Source organism: Tachysurus fulvidraco, chromosome 10, assembly GCF_022655615.1.
Source record: "Tachysurus fulvidraco isolate hzauxx_2018 chromosome 10, HZAU_PFXX_2.0, whole genome shotgun sequence".
In the NCBI taxonomy this organism is placed as follows: Eukaryota; Metazoa; Chordata; class Actinopteri; order Siluriformes; family Bagridae; genus Tachysurus; species Tachysurus fulvidraco.
Genome location: NC_062527.1, coordinates 14,891,501 through 14,904,310, shown reverse-complemented (window position 1 = coordinate 14,904,310; position 12,810 = coordinate 14,891,501). Strand labels below are relative to the sequence as shown.

Genomic DNA, 12,810 nt, shown 5'->3' with positions numbered 1-12,810 from the left:
TGTTCTTGTATAAAGATTTTTGCACGCAGTTATATAGCAGAGTTATTATATTTACATGAATGTCTAAAAACATGTGTGTATGTGTATTGTGTAAATGTTTTAGCTAGCCTAATGATTATCTGTGAACTTTCCAATAAATTTGTGTTTATGTTTAGCCGCAAATATGCCTAATAAAAATGTCACACTCCAACGACGCATTAACAACATTCGTCATCACCGCTACTCTGGACATGTTTCAGTTGAGACTGCTGATGCAGTAGCAAAAAAAGCAAGTGTTTTCATCAGGCAGGAGTTATTCTCATAAACAGTGATGTGCTTAAACCATTGACTAGCAGCAATGCTACAGCCAAACCAACACATTCAAAAATCATGGAGTACGCTCAAAACTAACACCACTGACAAAGTGTGTTTGCGTGTGTGTGTGTGTGTTTGTGTGTGTGTGTGTGTGTGTGTGTGTGTGTGTGTGTGTGTGTGTGTGTGTGTTTGCGTGTGAGTGTGTTGGGTGTTGGGTGTGAATGGATTTTCACACCATTTCAGTCATCCGAGCAGGAAAATTATGGTCATAAATGACAAACATCTTTAAAAAAAAAACAGGCAACTTCAGAGAAGGCCAAGAAATACTGGTAAAGGATTAAACACACACTGCTACTGATTACTGCATACGATGACAAAAATACATGCCGATACATATTACGCTCAACTACTGGATTGCTTTTGGTGTTAGAGGGGCTTTTTAAAGGAAGGACAAAAGGCTTTGTGAAGTTTGGACTCCAGACTCTACTGATTTTGGACTGATATATTGTTTGTGATTGGCTAGCTGTGGTTAGCTCAGTAGTGGACATGGTTAGGTCACTGTGAACAAAACAAATTCAACACCGTGTTCAAATATGAGAGTGAATTCATTCCAGCTCATTGTTCCCGAACCCTTTCAGAACTCTTGTCAAACAAATGTCAAACATTCCCTAACACCTCAAATTCATAACAATTCACACAACACAAACAAAATCCAACATCACACTTGTGTAAATTCATACTTATTTTTCAAGAGTTCAAGAATTCCTACAAATAATAATTTCTTATCTAGTCTATCCATCTCTAACAAATCCTAGAAGCCCTAATGTGTGAATGTTTTGCCAGACATAAAATAATGATAAGTGATAAACTAAAATTCACAACACACACATACACATACACACACTCACACATGCACACATACATAATTACAAAACAAAATATGCAGAATTGCCTGAAATGTCAGTTAAATAAATAAAAGTACTAACTGAGATCCTAACAGGATACTAAAAGGATTTGTAACATCTGTAAATAAAATACATTGATAGTATTAATTTTAAGTCACATGTCTATTACAGTACAATAATGTGTTTGTGAAGCCAATTGAAACCAAGTTAAATCATGTCTGATTGATTTCCACTGTAAATGTGAGACAGCAGCCAACAAAATTATTTTTTATAATAGGTTATCATACACCTGTCATCAATAAAGTGATTCTGATTAACCACAAATAAAAATCAGTAATTTCTCTAAGATTTTCTTGACATCTTGATTTAATTTGACTGCTGAAGCCTTCACTTGCAAATTGCTTATAAAGCATTTACAGAATCTCATTGTTGAAGGGTATCAATCAGGAGACGGATACAAAAGAATTTCCAAAACATTAGATGTACCATGGAACAAAACGAAGGCCAACATCAACAAGTGGAGACAATGGGGCACAACAGAGGCAGTACCAAGAACAGGACATCCTAAAAAAGTGATGAAAGGACAAGAAAACTTATCAGGGAGACTCCAAATAGACCTCCAAATAAAACCCCTTTCTCATAGCCAAAAAAAATCAAACATCCCAAAAAATACCCCAAACTATGTGGCAATATGTTAAATTGGTTTAATCAAGTCAAATTAAGTGTGTGTTTGTTTTTTTTTAACTGTCATTCTATTATACAGCTTGTAGACATTTGAATGAAATGTTGTTTCTTCAGGACCATTCTGCAATATATAACAATATGCAAGGCTACATAAAGTGCAAATATAACAGTGAGGTGAATGCTGGAAAAAAAAAAAACAGAACCATAATTACATAGAACAATATAGAACATAGAATGCAGGGTGTTGAGTAAAGTGTTTGCCTCTGGGATAAAACTGTGTTTTAGTCTTCTGTCAGAGGCACAGATGCTACTGTACCTTCTGACAAATGGCAGGAGGGTGAAGAGTCCAAGGAATGGGAAAGTGAGGTTGGTCACCATGCTGGTGGCTTTGAGGATGCACTGGTTGTTATAAGTGACATTCATGGTGGTATTGGCGTTACATAGTGAGACGGCTCTTCAGGATGCTTTCAACTGTAGAAGGCAGTGAAAATAGGAGAGAAATTTTGGCTCTCTTCGGACTTCACAGGAAGTTGAGGTGCTGCTGAGAGTTTTTGGCAGGTGGTGTTGAGAGTCTAGGTAAGATCCTCTGTCAGGCACACACCGAGAAACTTTTTCACACTGTCAAGAGTTGTATCATTGATGGTTCTCCTTCCCCTGTGTGCTGACCAAGCATTAATGCTGATGAGGCCCACAACTGTAGCGTCAGCAGCAAACCTGATAAATTGAATTGAACTGTACTTTTAGCACATTCATGATTCAGTGGCATAAACAGCATCTGATCATAGAATTTTTGGTGTAAAAACAAGACCTATCATACAAAGAACACCATATCCACAATGATGCTTGGTGATTGCAGCATCATGGCATGCAACCGTTTCTCTTCACCTGGGACTGGGCTCAATGATGCTTGGTGGTAGCAGCTTCATGGCATGCAACTGTTTCTATTCAGCTGGGACTGGGCTCTGGACAAAATAAAGGGAATAATGAATAACTCACAATACCAATCTATTTTGGCAAAAAATCTGCAGACTACTGTTAGACAGCTTCCAACACCATAAAAACCCAAAAGATAAATCCAAGTCATGGAATGGCTTCAGGAGAAGAAGATCAAAGTACATAAGCTAGATATAGAGAACACTTTGTTTCCTTCTACGTAGCCAGACAAAAGCTTTTGCTTATTGCCCTCAAGTCATATCTATCTATCTATCTATCTATCTATCTATCTATCTATCTATCTATCTATCTATCTATCTATCTATCTATCTATCTATCTATCTATCTATCTATCTATCTATCTATCTATCTATCTATCTGTCTATCTGTCTGTCTGTCTGAGTGAATTTAGATGTTTGACTTTTTATTTTAATGGAAACAATCTAAACCTAACTGGAAACTGTGTAATTGGGCATTCCAATTAGGAAGTTATAATAGTTAATTATAATAATTAATAGACTTTTCTTCCTTGTGGAAATAAGAGCACCACTGTCTTTAAACGTTTTTTTCTGGGGAAACTATAGACATTCGTCTAACTAGTAAAAGTCAGTTTGTAAGTGTGGACCCTTTAATTTTTATTTTATTTTATTATAATAATATATTTTTTTTATGCATTTTATTGTACTGAGAGTCAAAGTAGGTTACAATACAGCCATCAGAGACACTGTTTGAAATGTGTTTTGTTGGTACTGGTAGCGGAAAAATAATGAATCAAAGTGTTTTATGACTCAGAGGAAAGATTTCGATTCATTCTTACACTATTTTTTCCCAATTTTAGTCATCACCAATTCCCAGCCATTAGCTAGTTTTCTCCTGTCATATGTAAACTAATCAACCAGAGAGGGTGAGGACTAGGGCTTCTGCATCATTCTCTTGTCCCATCTTAGCGTGATGTGATTCATGGAGGCTGGCACTGCAGTGGCTGCTGCTGATGTCTCACTGTTCTGGAGTGATAAAGCATCTGTTAACCCCCCACTGCTAATTGTTCCAAAATCAAAAATATATACCTCTTCACTGCTAAATGCACTAAACCAACACCTGCACTTCTATATTTCCCAATCCCAAATATAAATACCCCCTCACTGCTAAATAGTCTTTCTGCTGCCCTATGCAAGTTAAGTCAAGTCAAGAAGCTTTTATTGCCATTTCAACCATATATATCTGTATATAGTACAGAGTGAAATGAGACAATGTTTCTCCAGGACTATGGTGCTACATAAAACAAAGACAGAGCTACATAGAACAACACAGAGCTAAAGACTTAAGTAAGTTAGTCTGAGCTACATAAAGTGCATCTGTGCAACCTGGTGCAAACAGTGCAAGAAAAAAAAAAGACAAAAAGACATTACACAAAAGACAATACACAAAAGACAATACACAAAAGCAGTGACAATGAGTGACATGCTGTATTTTCTATATTGCATGTGCAGAAATACTGGAATGAACACTTTTAATAGTTTGAATAATTTGCCCTTGGTCAAAAGTCCAAGAAATTAAAACAGTCATTCTATTAAGTTGAGAGGGATGGCATCAGCACTCTAGCACTCTACTTGGAGTTGGGTAGTTATCACTTTCCTTCAAATGTGTTCCGATGTCCTGTGATCAGTTTCAAAAGGTGCTATGGCTGGCTTCACATGTCACAGAGAAATTATGTGCTCACATTTACTCTACCTGGCTGTGACCTGTTATGTTAAGGGGGAACTAGCTAGTGGGTGAGAACTGGCAAGATGTAAGAACTGACACACAAGGTATAAAGCTGTAATCATTGGTTTAAGGGGTTGACTGTTTGGTTTGCAGTTAATAAAGAATTTGTGTAGGACCACTCAGTCAGGCCATTTAATAAGTCCATTTAATTCTAGACTTATTTTGGTGTATTGGCTTTTTGTTTAGTCTCTGGCACTGTAATAAACCTCTAGGTACTGTGTTAAAAACCGAGATGTTCAATGACAATGTATCTTTTATGATTACTTTCACATGCTGTATCTCAGTACAGACCTGAATTTATAAAGAATTCTGATATTTTCTTTGTTCTAGCACTCGGTCATGTTCCATTTTGTTGGTATTTGTCTAAAATTGAATCCTGTTCCAGTCGGTTGTCAGCTTCCACATTTCTGTCACATTCTATATTTCTGTGGCCACTCAAAACCAGCTGTGATGTCTGCTTGTTGCGTCTGCAAAAAAGGAGCACACAGTGACACTGAAGAGGAGAGGGTGATGGAAGAAGTGTCATCAGATGCTTGTTTTCTCTTATGTTTCTCCATGCTATTTTCCTCCTGGGTACAGTATTTGTCAGGTGCAGGGAAATGGTAAGAGAAACAGACCATGACAGAATGAGAAAAAGATGGAAAAATACAGATAGAATAAGTATCTGTAGGTCAAAATCACCTCCCTTTATTTCATTCTCACTCTCTTTCTCTATTTTGCTCTTTCTCTCTCTGCTGAAGGACAAAAGATTGGGATCTGGCAGTGTGGGTGTCAGGTGATGTGTGACGGGCTTAAATTAAAGATGACATAATGAAGGGGCCACTTTGGGGATCTAGAGAAGTAGGGGGCCATGCAGGATGGGCAATCCAGACGAGGGCACAGCATGCTGGGCAGCGGCAAAGCTCACTTATGGCCCCTCCAGATGGTACACGTTAGCGAGCCATGCTAATGAAACGCAGACTGACGTCAGGCTCAACACCCTCCCATTGTTATGCTGCTTAATTTGTTATAATATTTGCCATACAAACGAGACGAAGGAAAGAAGGGAGGCTTGAGGAGGGGCAGGTGCTCTTGTAGAGATTTAGCTCCAGTTTACCCTACAAATTGAGGAGTGTGCACCAAGCATTAGTCCTAAATCCACAGGCTGAAAAAGGGATTGAGGTACTTCTACTTCTGTGAGCTTAATGTAGAGAGCAGCCTACAGTCTTCTCACACAGGAGAGCTCAAATAATCAAGAGCTTAACTTAAATCTGAATCCTGTTTAAAGAATGCTTCTGTATAGCTAGGGAGTCGTAGATCGTGAAGTGTGAAAAGGGGTTTATGAGATTGTGGAAAAGGGTAAGAAGGGAAAGACAATGCTGTGCAACTGTGTCGGAACTGGGTTGTTCACTAGAAGTCCAGTTTAACAAAGAGGGTGAGAGCTACAAAGGCAGCCGTCAGGCTTGACCACTCTTGCATGTATCCACACACATCCATGCTCACCCACAATGTTTAGTTCTTCAATGGCCCTGCCTACTCACCCCTAAACACACTCCCTCTTTCATTTTTCTTCAGCAACAGTTCCATTCATCCTCTTCTCTCCTCAGACTCTCCTCTCTGAACCAGCCCTAGGAATGCCTTTGTTTTTTCAAAGACAAATGTACTGTAGCATTAAGTACCACCTGCAAAGTTGGCAAAGCTGAGAGAGGAAGACAACAAAGAAGAGAACGTTGGAGGGGGCAAGCAATCTGGGAAGGACCATGAAGAAGAATGGATAGATAAGCAAAAAAAAGGAGGTCAGAAAAAGAATATTTGCTGAAGCAGAGGGTTTGATTGAGAGAGCTGGATTCATTCTAACTTTTGCTTTCTCTGACAGGGTGATTGTAAGGTGCTTTACTAGAGTGATTAATAAGAGGAGGTGTTGCCAGAGTAATTACATAGCACATTAAAGGCTTTTATAAACATTAGTGTTCCTCCTCTACTCAGTGGGATGGCTAGCTCATAAAGGACCAAAAAAAGTCACTGCAAGGTAGATGGATAGGCAGAAAGACATAAGTATGTGGAGACAAACAAAGTGGAAGGACAGAGAACAGGTAGGCAGGGGTGTTTGAGTCTAACTCACATTTGGTCAAAAAAAGGGGTAGGATGAAAAGGATGAAGAACAAGGGGAGGAAAAGAAAAAAGAATGAAAAAATGACATCCAGGACTCAGAATCCAACAAAAACCACATCTGGTTTCCTCATCAAGAGGGATTCAGCCCATGGAATGCAAGACGCATGGCCCTGACCTCATATTCTAAATATACATAGTCATACCATACATCTTACAGCGACAATCCTTCCAGTCCATGCCAGTCTACCACCTATTGCCTTCACATAGACATGCAAAACACAAAGGATAAATAGAAACCACAAAAAAAACACCCTTAGACCAACTAGTAATTCAGTGGATGAGATATTAATGTGAATGAATATAATATAAATGGGTTGATCAGGTTTTCTTGAATGGTTCTAGCTTTCGGAATAGTGTCTACTTGGAATTTTCTGAAAAGGAAGCCCTGTTTTTTAGGGCCCTACATAAAACTTTTAAGGGTTCCACCCTTTGGGTGCTCAGTGGAACTTTTTATATGACTGTAGAAGAGGATAGGTAGGGAGAGGTTGAAGAAATTAGAGTGAAGGATAGACCCTCTGCCTTCTGTCTTGTTCCAACCATAGCGTGCGTTAGTGAGCAAAACACGTTCGCTTTATTTTTCGTTACCCAGGTGCTGCAAAGGACAAATTCCATAGCTTGCTGCTGCAGCGCAATACAATGATCTCAGTTTGGTATTTCTGCCAATATCCTTTTATTCTGAGCCAAATATCTGTTCAAAAACAATGCCTGCTGTTAATTACTCAATTACACATTCATTCTTCCAGCTTTCGATAGCTCTTTAGACACTGGACATGAACTGGCCTTTTCCCATTCTAGCCGTTTTTAAAGTGACCCAAACCTCTACAACAAAGCCAAAACTTTTGTCTGGAGTGCCATACCTGTTAGTAATTGCTGGCTAAGTTGAAAAAAGTTCTCCTTCATTTAGACAAGTTCATTTGGTTTGTCAGTGTTTCCTCCAAATGTTCTGAAGCCAGCTGCAAACATTAGAACATGAGAACTAGAACATCAAGCCAGAGTGCCAAGGAATGTTAAGGATAAATTTACTACCACTTGCATACATTGAAATTCTTAGGAAGAAGTTCATTTAAACACTGTGCTGTAGCAGATCATTTTGGCAAATGATTGGTTAAAAAATTGGTCCCAGAATGCACAGGAATGGATTTGATTAAAATCCTGAAAAAAAAACTCAGATTTTGACTCCCACTTGTCAAGACACACAGTTTGTCTAACAAATACCAAACCAACACATCAAGCATGTTGGTGTTTCTAAACTGAAATGATTGGCAGATGGCCTGACAAACTGAGTTACATACGCTACCAGAAAGGATACCTTACTGTCACTTCTGAGGCCTCAAGGATGGACTGTTACCAATGACTTTCATTTTAACTACAGTACACATGAGACCTCAGTATATTTAGTCCAAGCATTACCTTTCTTCTGGCCTTTCTTTTTAGGAACAGATGGTTCTCCACCACAGTGTAGTTAGATATTCTTAGTGATTATAGCAACCAGGTGGAGAGTTCACTTCAATAAGAACTAATTGAAAGACTAACACCAAATGGTACTGCTTAGCTCCAGTGGATTCACATCAGAATACAAGCTGTCGAATATCTCTGGTCGTTCTCCAAATGTACTTATTGAAGCTATCATTTTAACAATTCTTTATTTCTTTTAACAAGAACCGCACATCGCAAAATGAGAAAAGCAAAGTTATTTCTCATCTTTTGCGTCCCTTGAGTCAATGAAACAGCTGTGACGGATTCCAAACATGAAGCAACACTCACTCACTTTCCCAGGATTAATCTCAGCGCTTGAGGTCCGACACCCCACCACCAACATCGTTACTAATAAAAACAATATTTAAGTTCTTATTCCTTCTCTTTCCATCTTTTTCTCTTGCTCATACCTCCTTCATCTCTCCATGGCAGTAATACACACATATGGGTGTTAGAATTGCACGCTAATTAGTTCCTGTCCTGTTTATAACACATCTGTCCATGCTCATGCTACAAGTGTCTAACAGGTTCTCATTTCAAAGAGCCATGTTAAACATATTCTGCCAGAGCCCATCATCAAAGACACTTAATAAAGTGTTGCATACATTTACACGTTGGTTTAAATTTAGAGACTTGATGATAAAAGGGGTTCCATTGCAGATAATGACTTTATGAAAAGACGTGCTGTTCTACAACAAACGCTCTATCAAGTGCCTCTCTAATAAGAACCATAAGACTAGAGCTCAGAAACGTAATCACCACTGCACTAGCCAACTCGGCCTACACACACACACACACACACACACACACACACACACACACACACACACACACACACACACACACACACACACACACACACACACACACACACACACACCATTAAAACCACAAAAACAAGGCCTGGATTAATTTGATCATCCTTGATATCACCAAGACTAATTGGAATAAAGTTGTTAATGAGGGTACTAACAACAAATAACTTAACGATGGAATTTGTGTATGATTCATTATGGTACACTATGAAGTCATCAACATTTATACAACTGGTTTATTGTGTACTAGATTATGCTAGAACCATTCAGTGCACTGCAAATGCTCCCTAATACTGAAGAAATTTAGTACATTTTGCTAGTAGAAGTATTCTAAAGCTTGTTGAATTTTAATACAATATAAAACTCTATAACCATCAAACAAGTTGGATGTCCTGAAAACTAAATGTAATCATTGAGAAACTATATGAAAAACTGACTTTCACCCCAATATGCCTAAGATCTACTATGACTCTGACCAAGATAAAGAAAACACTGCATATGAATGGTAAATGATTTTTAAAATAAAGCATATATCATACCTGAACTCCGTAAGGGGAGGTCTGCTCTGTCTTCTTAAACTGGCAGAAACAACATGAGATCATGAGACAACACAGTTTTGTGTGAGACATATGTGAGCAATTACATGACAATAGAAAATAGAAGCATGGAAACAAGCCCATAATTTTTCACTGTGTGGTGACAGTATGGCATTGTAGCAGTGTAGAATAGCACACACCACATGCACACGCCACACACATGTGCCTTGGAATAGAGAGAACATCTGCAGCTGGTGGGCCACAGCCAGAATCAAGTCCTGTTAACACTGTGACCTTCAGCTAAGCCCTACAGCAGACCTGACATAAATACCAGCATTAAAACACAGCAGGGCTAGCTTGTGTGTGTGTGTGTGTGTGTGTGTGTGTGTGTGTGTGTGTGTGTGTGTGTGTGTGTGTGTGTGTGTGTGTGTGTGTGTGTGTGTGTGTGTGTGTGGGTCAGCCCAATGTGTGAGTAAGACAGCTTTGGGGCCTTGGAACATATAGACCACGCATACAACTATACACACATACACACAGCTGCAGCAGCCACAGAGGCAACTCTTAGGTCTTTGGCTGGACCCGTATTGACGTGGGGTGATGGATGTTAATTGCGGTACCGAATGGCTGTATTGAACAGGCTTCAGAAAGCGCCTGCAGAGCTGGACCCAGAGCAGGGGAGAGAGAGGGAGAAAGCAAAAGAGAGAGGGAGCATGTGAGAGTGAGAGAGAGCCAGATGCACAGCCAAGAAGGACTCAACAACTGACACCTCTCGCACCACTGCCCAATGCAAAGCAAGCCATCTCAAACAAAGACAATACTGGCTGCAGTCATGATTGTGTGTGTGTCAGTTTAAGCACAGAGAGAGAGAGAGAGAGAGAGAGAGAGAGAGAGAGAGAGAGAGAGAGAGAGAGAGAGAGAGAGAGAGAGAGAGAGAGAGAGAATGTGTGTAAATGTCTCAGCCAAAGATCAATAGCCCGAAGCTGCAAAAGCAAAGACATGGGCAATCAATACTCGGGCCACAAGCAGCGTGAAAAGGCCAAAAGAAGGAAAGAAAAAAGACGTGAGGAATTAAAGAGACAGAGCAAAACGGCAAAAAAATGAATGACAAACAGAATGGGGTCAAATGAACCAATCAGACTATTTCTTCTAGAAAGACAAAAGACAGCTGATGTGCTTGAACTTGTGAACTTATGGAATAATCTCCATATTTATTGTTCTTAGATTCAATTTTTAGAGTTTGTATAAATGGAAATTCTTTTGTTGTTACTATACTACAGTAAGGAAAAGTGTTGGGAACTTCAGTCAACCCTTTTTGTCTCTAATGATAAATACAGAATTATAACAAATACAAGTCTTAATTTATCTTCTAATGGCTTACTGCAGTTAATGTTTTATAATTGTAAGGAATGTATGGCCATGATGGTATGGCCCAGATTTATAACCTTGATAACGTGTGTTTGTGTGTGTGTGTGTGTGTGTGTGTGTGTGTGTGTGTGTGTGTGTGTGTGTGTGTGTGTGTGTGTGTGTGTGTGTGTGTGTGTGTGTGTGCGCGCGCGCATGGTGCCCTTTGGTGGACTAGATGTATTTCCACCTTATTTTCATGTTTGCAGGATAGACTCTGGATCTACTCCAACCATGACCAGGATTCACAGTTATAGCATATCTAATACTCACACATTATGCTTTGCTTATCCAGGGATGCAATGCATTTTTCAAACTGAGGGATTCCCAGTTTTGTATGTTTTTTGCAACAGGTTCTGTATGTATGCCTGTTCTGTATGTATGCCTGTTCAGTATGTATGCCTGTTCAGTATGTATGCCTCCCATGTGGTGCCCCCTAGTGAAGACTACTGAGTTGTAACAAAGGTCACTGGACAGCTGGAGCCTGCACCTGATGGAGGCTGAAAGGACTCCAAAGCTTTAGTCCCCACATGTTAGATGAATTTATGTTGGACCTGTTTGCCTCATTTACCTTCTTCTGACAAACAGCTTTCCATCCAAAAGCACGTGCAAGAGGTCAGGCAAGGAGCAGCCAGGTCACAAGAAGGAGAATGATACAGTACATATGAGTGTCAAAGTACACTGAAGACACTAGTGTGACGACCTGCAATATGCTACCACTGCCATAAATTATCTTTCTGAATGACCGCTATTAATAACCACACACACACACACACACACACACACACACACACACACACACACACACACACACACACACACACACACATCATTATCATTATTATCTGAGGATGAAATACCCCTGCACATAGCACTTAAAGAACTGTATTGCAGTATATGTTCGTGAGAGTGTGAGAAAGACAGAAAGAAGAGTGAAAGGGAGGGAGAGTGAGTGTGTTGGCTTGGCTGACCGTCTGCGGTTCTGTCGGGTAAGGGGGAGGTGGTGGTGGTGATGTTTGGGGGGGGGGGGAGCGGGCGTTGCTGCCGAAATCCCTGAGAAATGTTCCTTTTGGACCTGACCCTGTGCTTACATACCTCCCTCTCCCTTTCAAACTCTACTCTTTTCACTTCCATTGTTATGAAACGCAAGATCCTAAAAGGCATCACTCTTTCAAAAAGCACTAAAAGTCCCTGTGTGCAAAAAAACTTTTCATTACCTTAATGCGCGCTTCCTAGCCCTACTCCCACGCGCCAGCATCCGTTCTACCCTCGTCAAGCGCTTGTTAATGAGCTGAAGAGTTGAGTCAGGTGTGTTGGGGCAGGGACACGCTATAACGTGCAGTTAATGGATACTTCGGGAGGATGATTTGCGAACATACAGCCATAAAAGCCAGCAGTTGAGATGCAGGCAGAGATCCCCCGAGTCTTGTTGTCTCGGTGTCTACCCCGGCGGTAATAGAGACAGATACAGAGCACGGTCCCGTTGGGGAAGGCGCTAAAACTGCGCGCACACCGCGCCCTCAGTCACACACACACACACACACACACACACACACACACACACACACACACACACACACACACACACACACACACACACACACACACACACACACGGGTGTGTTTTTGCTCGAAGTCATTGCAGAGCACGGATCCGGTAAAAGCAAGCGCGTCTGAGAAAGAGCCAGAGTGCGTCGGTGTGTGCGCGCGCGCTGGCGTGTGCGTGTGTGTGTGTGTGTGTGTGTGTGTGTGTGTGTGTGTGTGTGTGTGTGTGTGTGTGTGTGTGTGTGTGAGAGAGAGAGAGAGAGAGAGAGAGAGAGAGAGAGAGAGAGAGAGAGAGAGAGAGGTAGG

At 40.4% G+C, this 12,810-nt stretch overlaps 1 long non-coding RNA gene across 1 annotated transcript; it reads right to left on the bottom strand.

Moving 5' to 3' along the window:
* Positions 1–1,204: 1,204 nt before the first annotated feature.
* Positions 1,205–12,721, bottom strand: LOC113654964. The gene is made up of 4 exons (XR_007144161.1): positions 12,177–12,721; positions 9,562–9,600; positions 2,769–2,845; positions 1,205–2,597 (listed from the first exon to the last, which is right to left on the bottom strand). It is a non-coding gene; the product is annotated as an uncharacterized LOC113654964 (long non-coding RNA).
* Between the last annotated feature and the right edge of the window lie 89 nt (positions 12,722–12,810).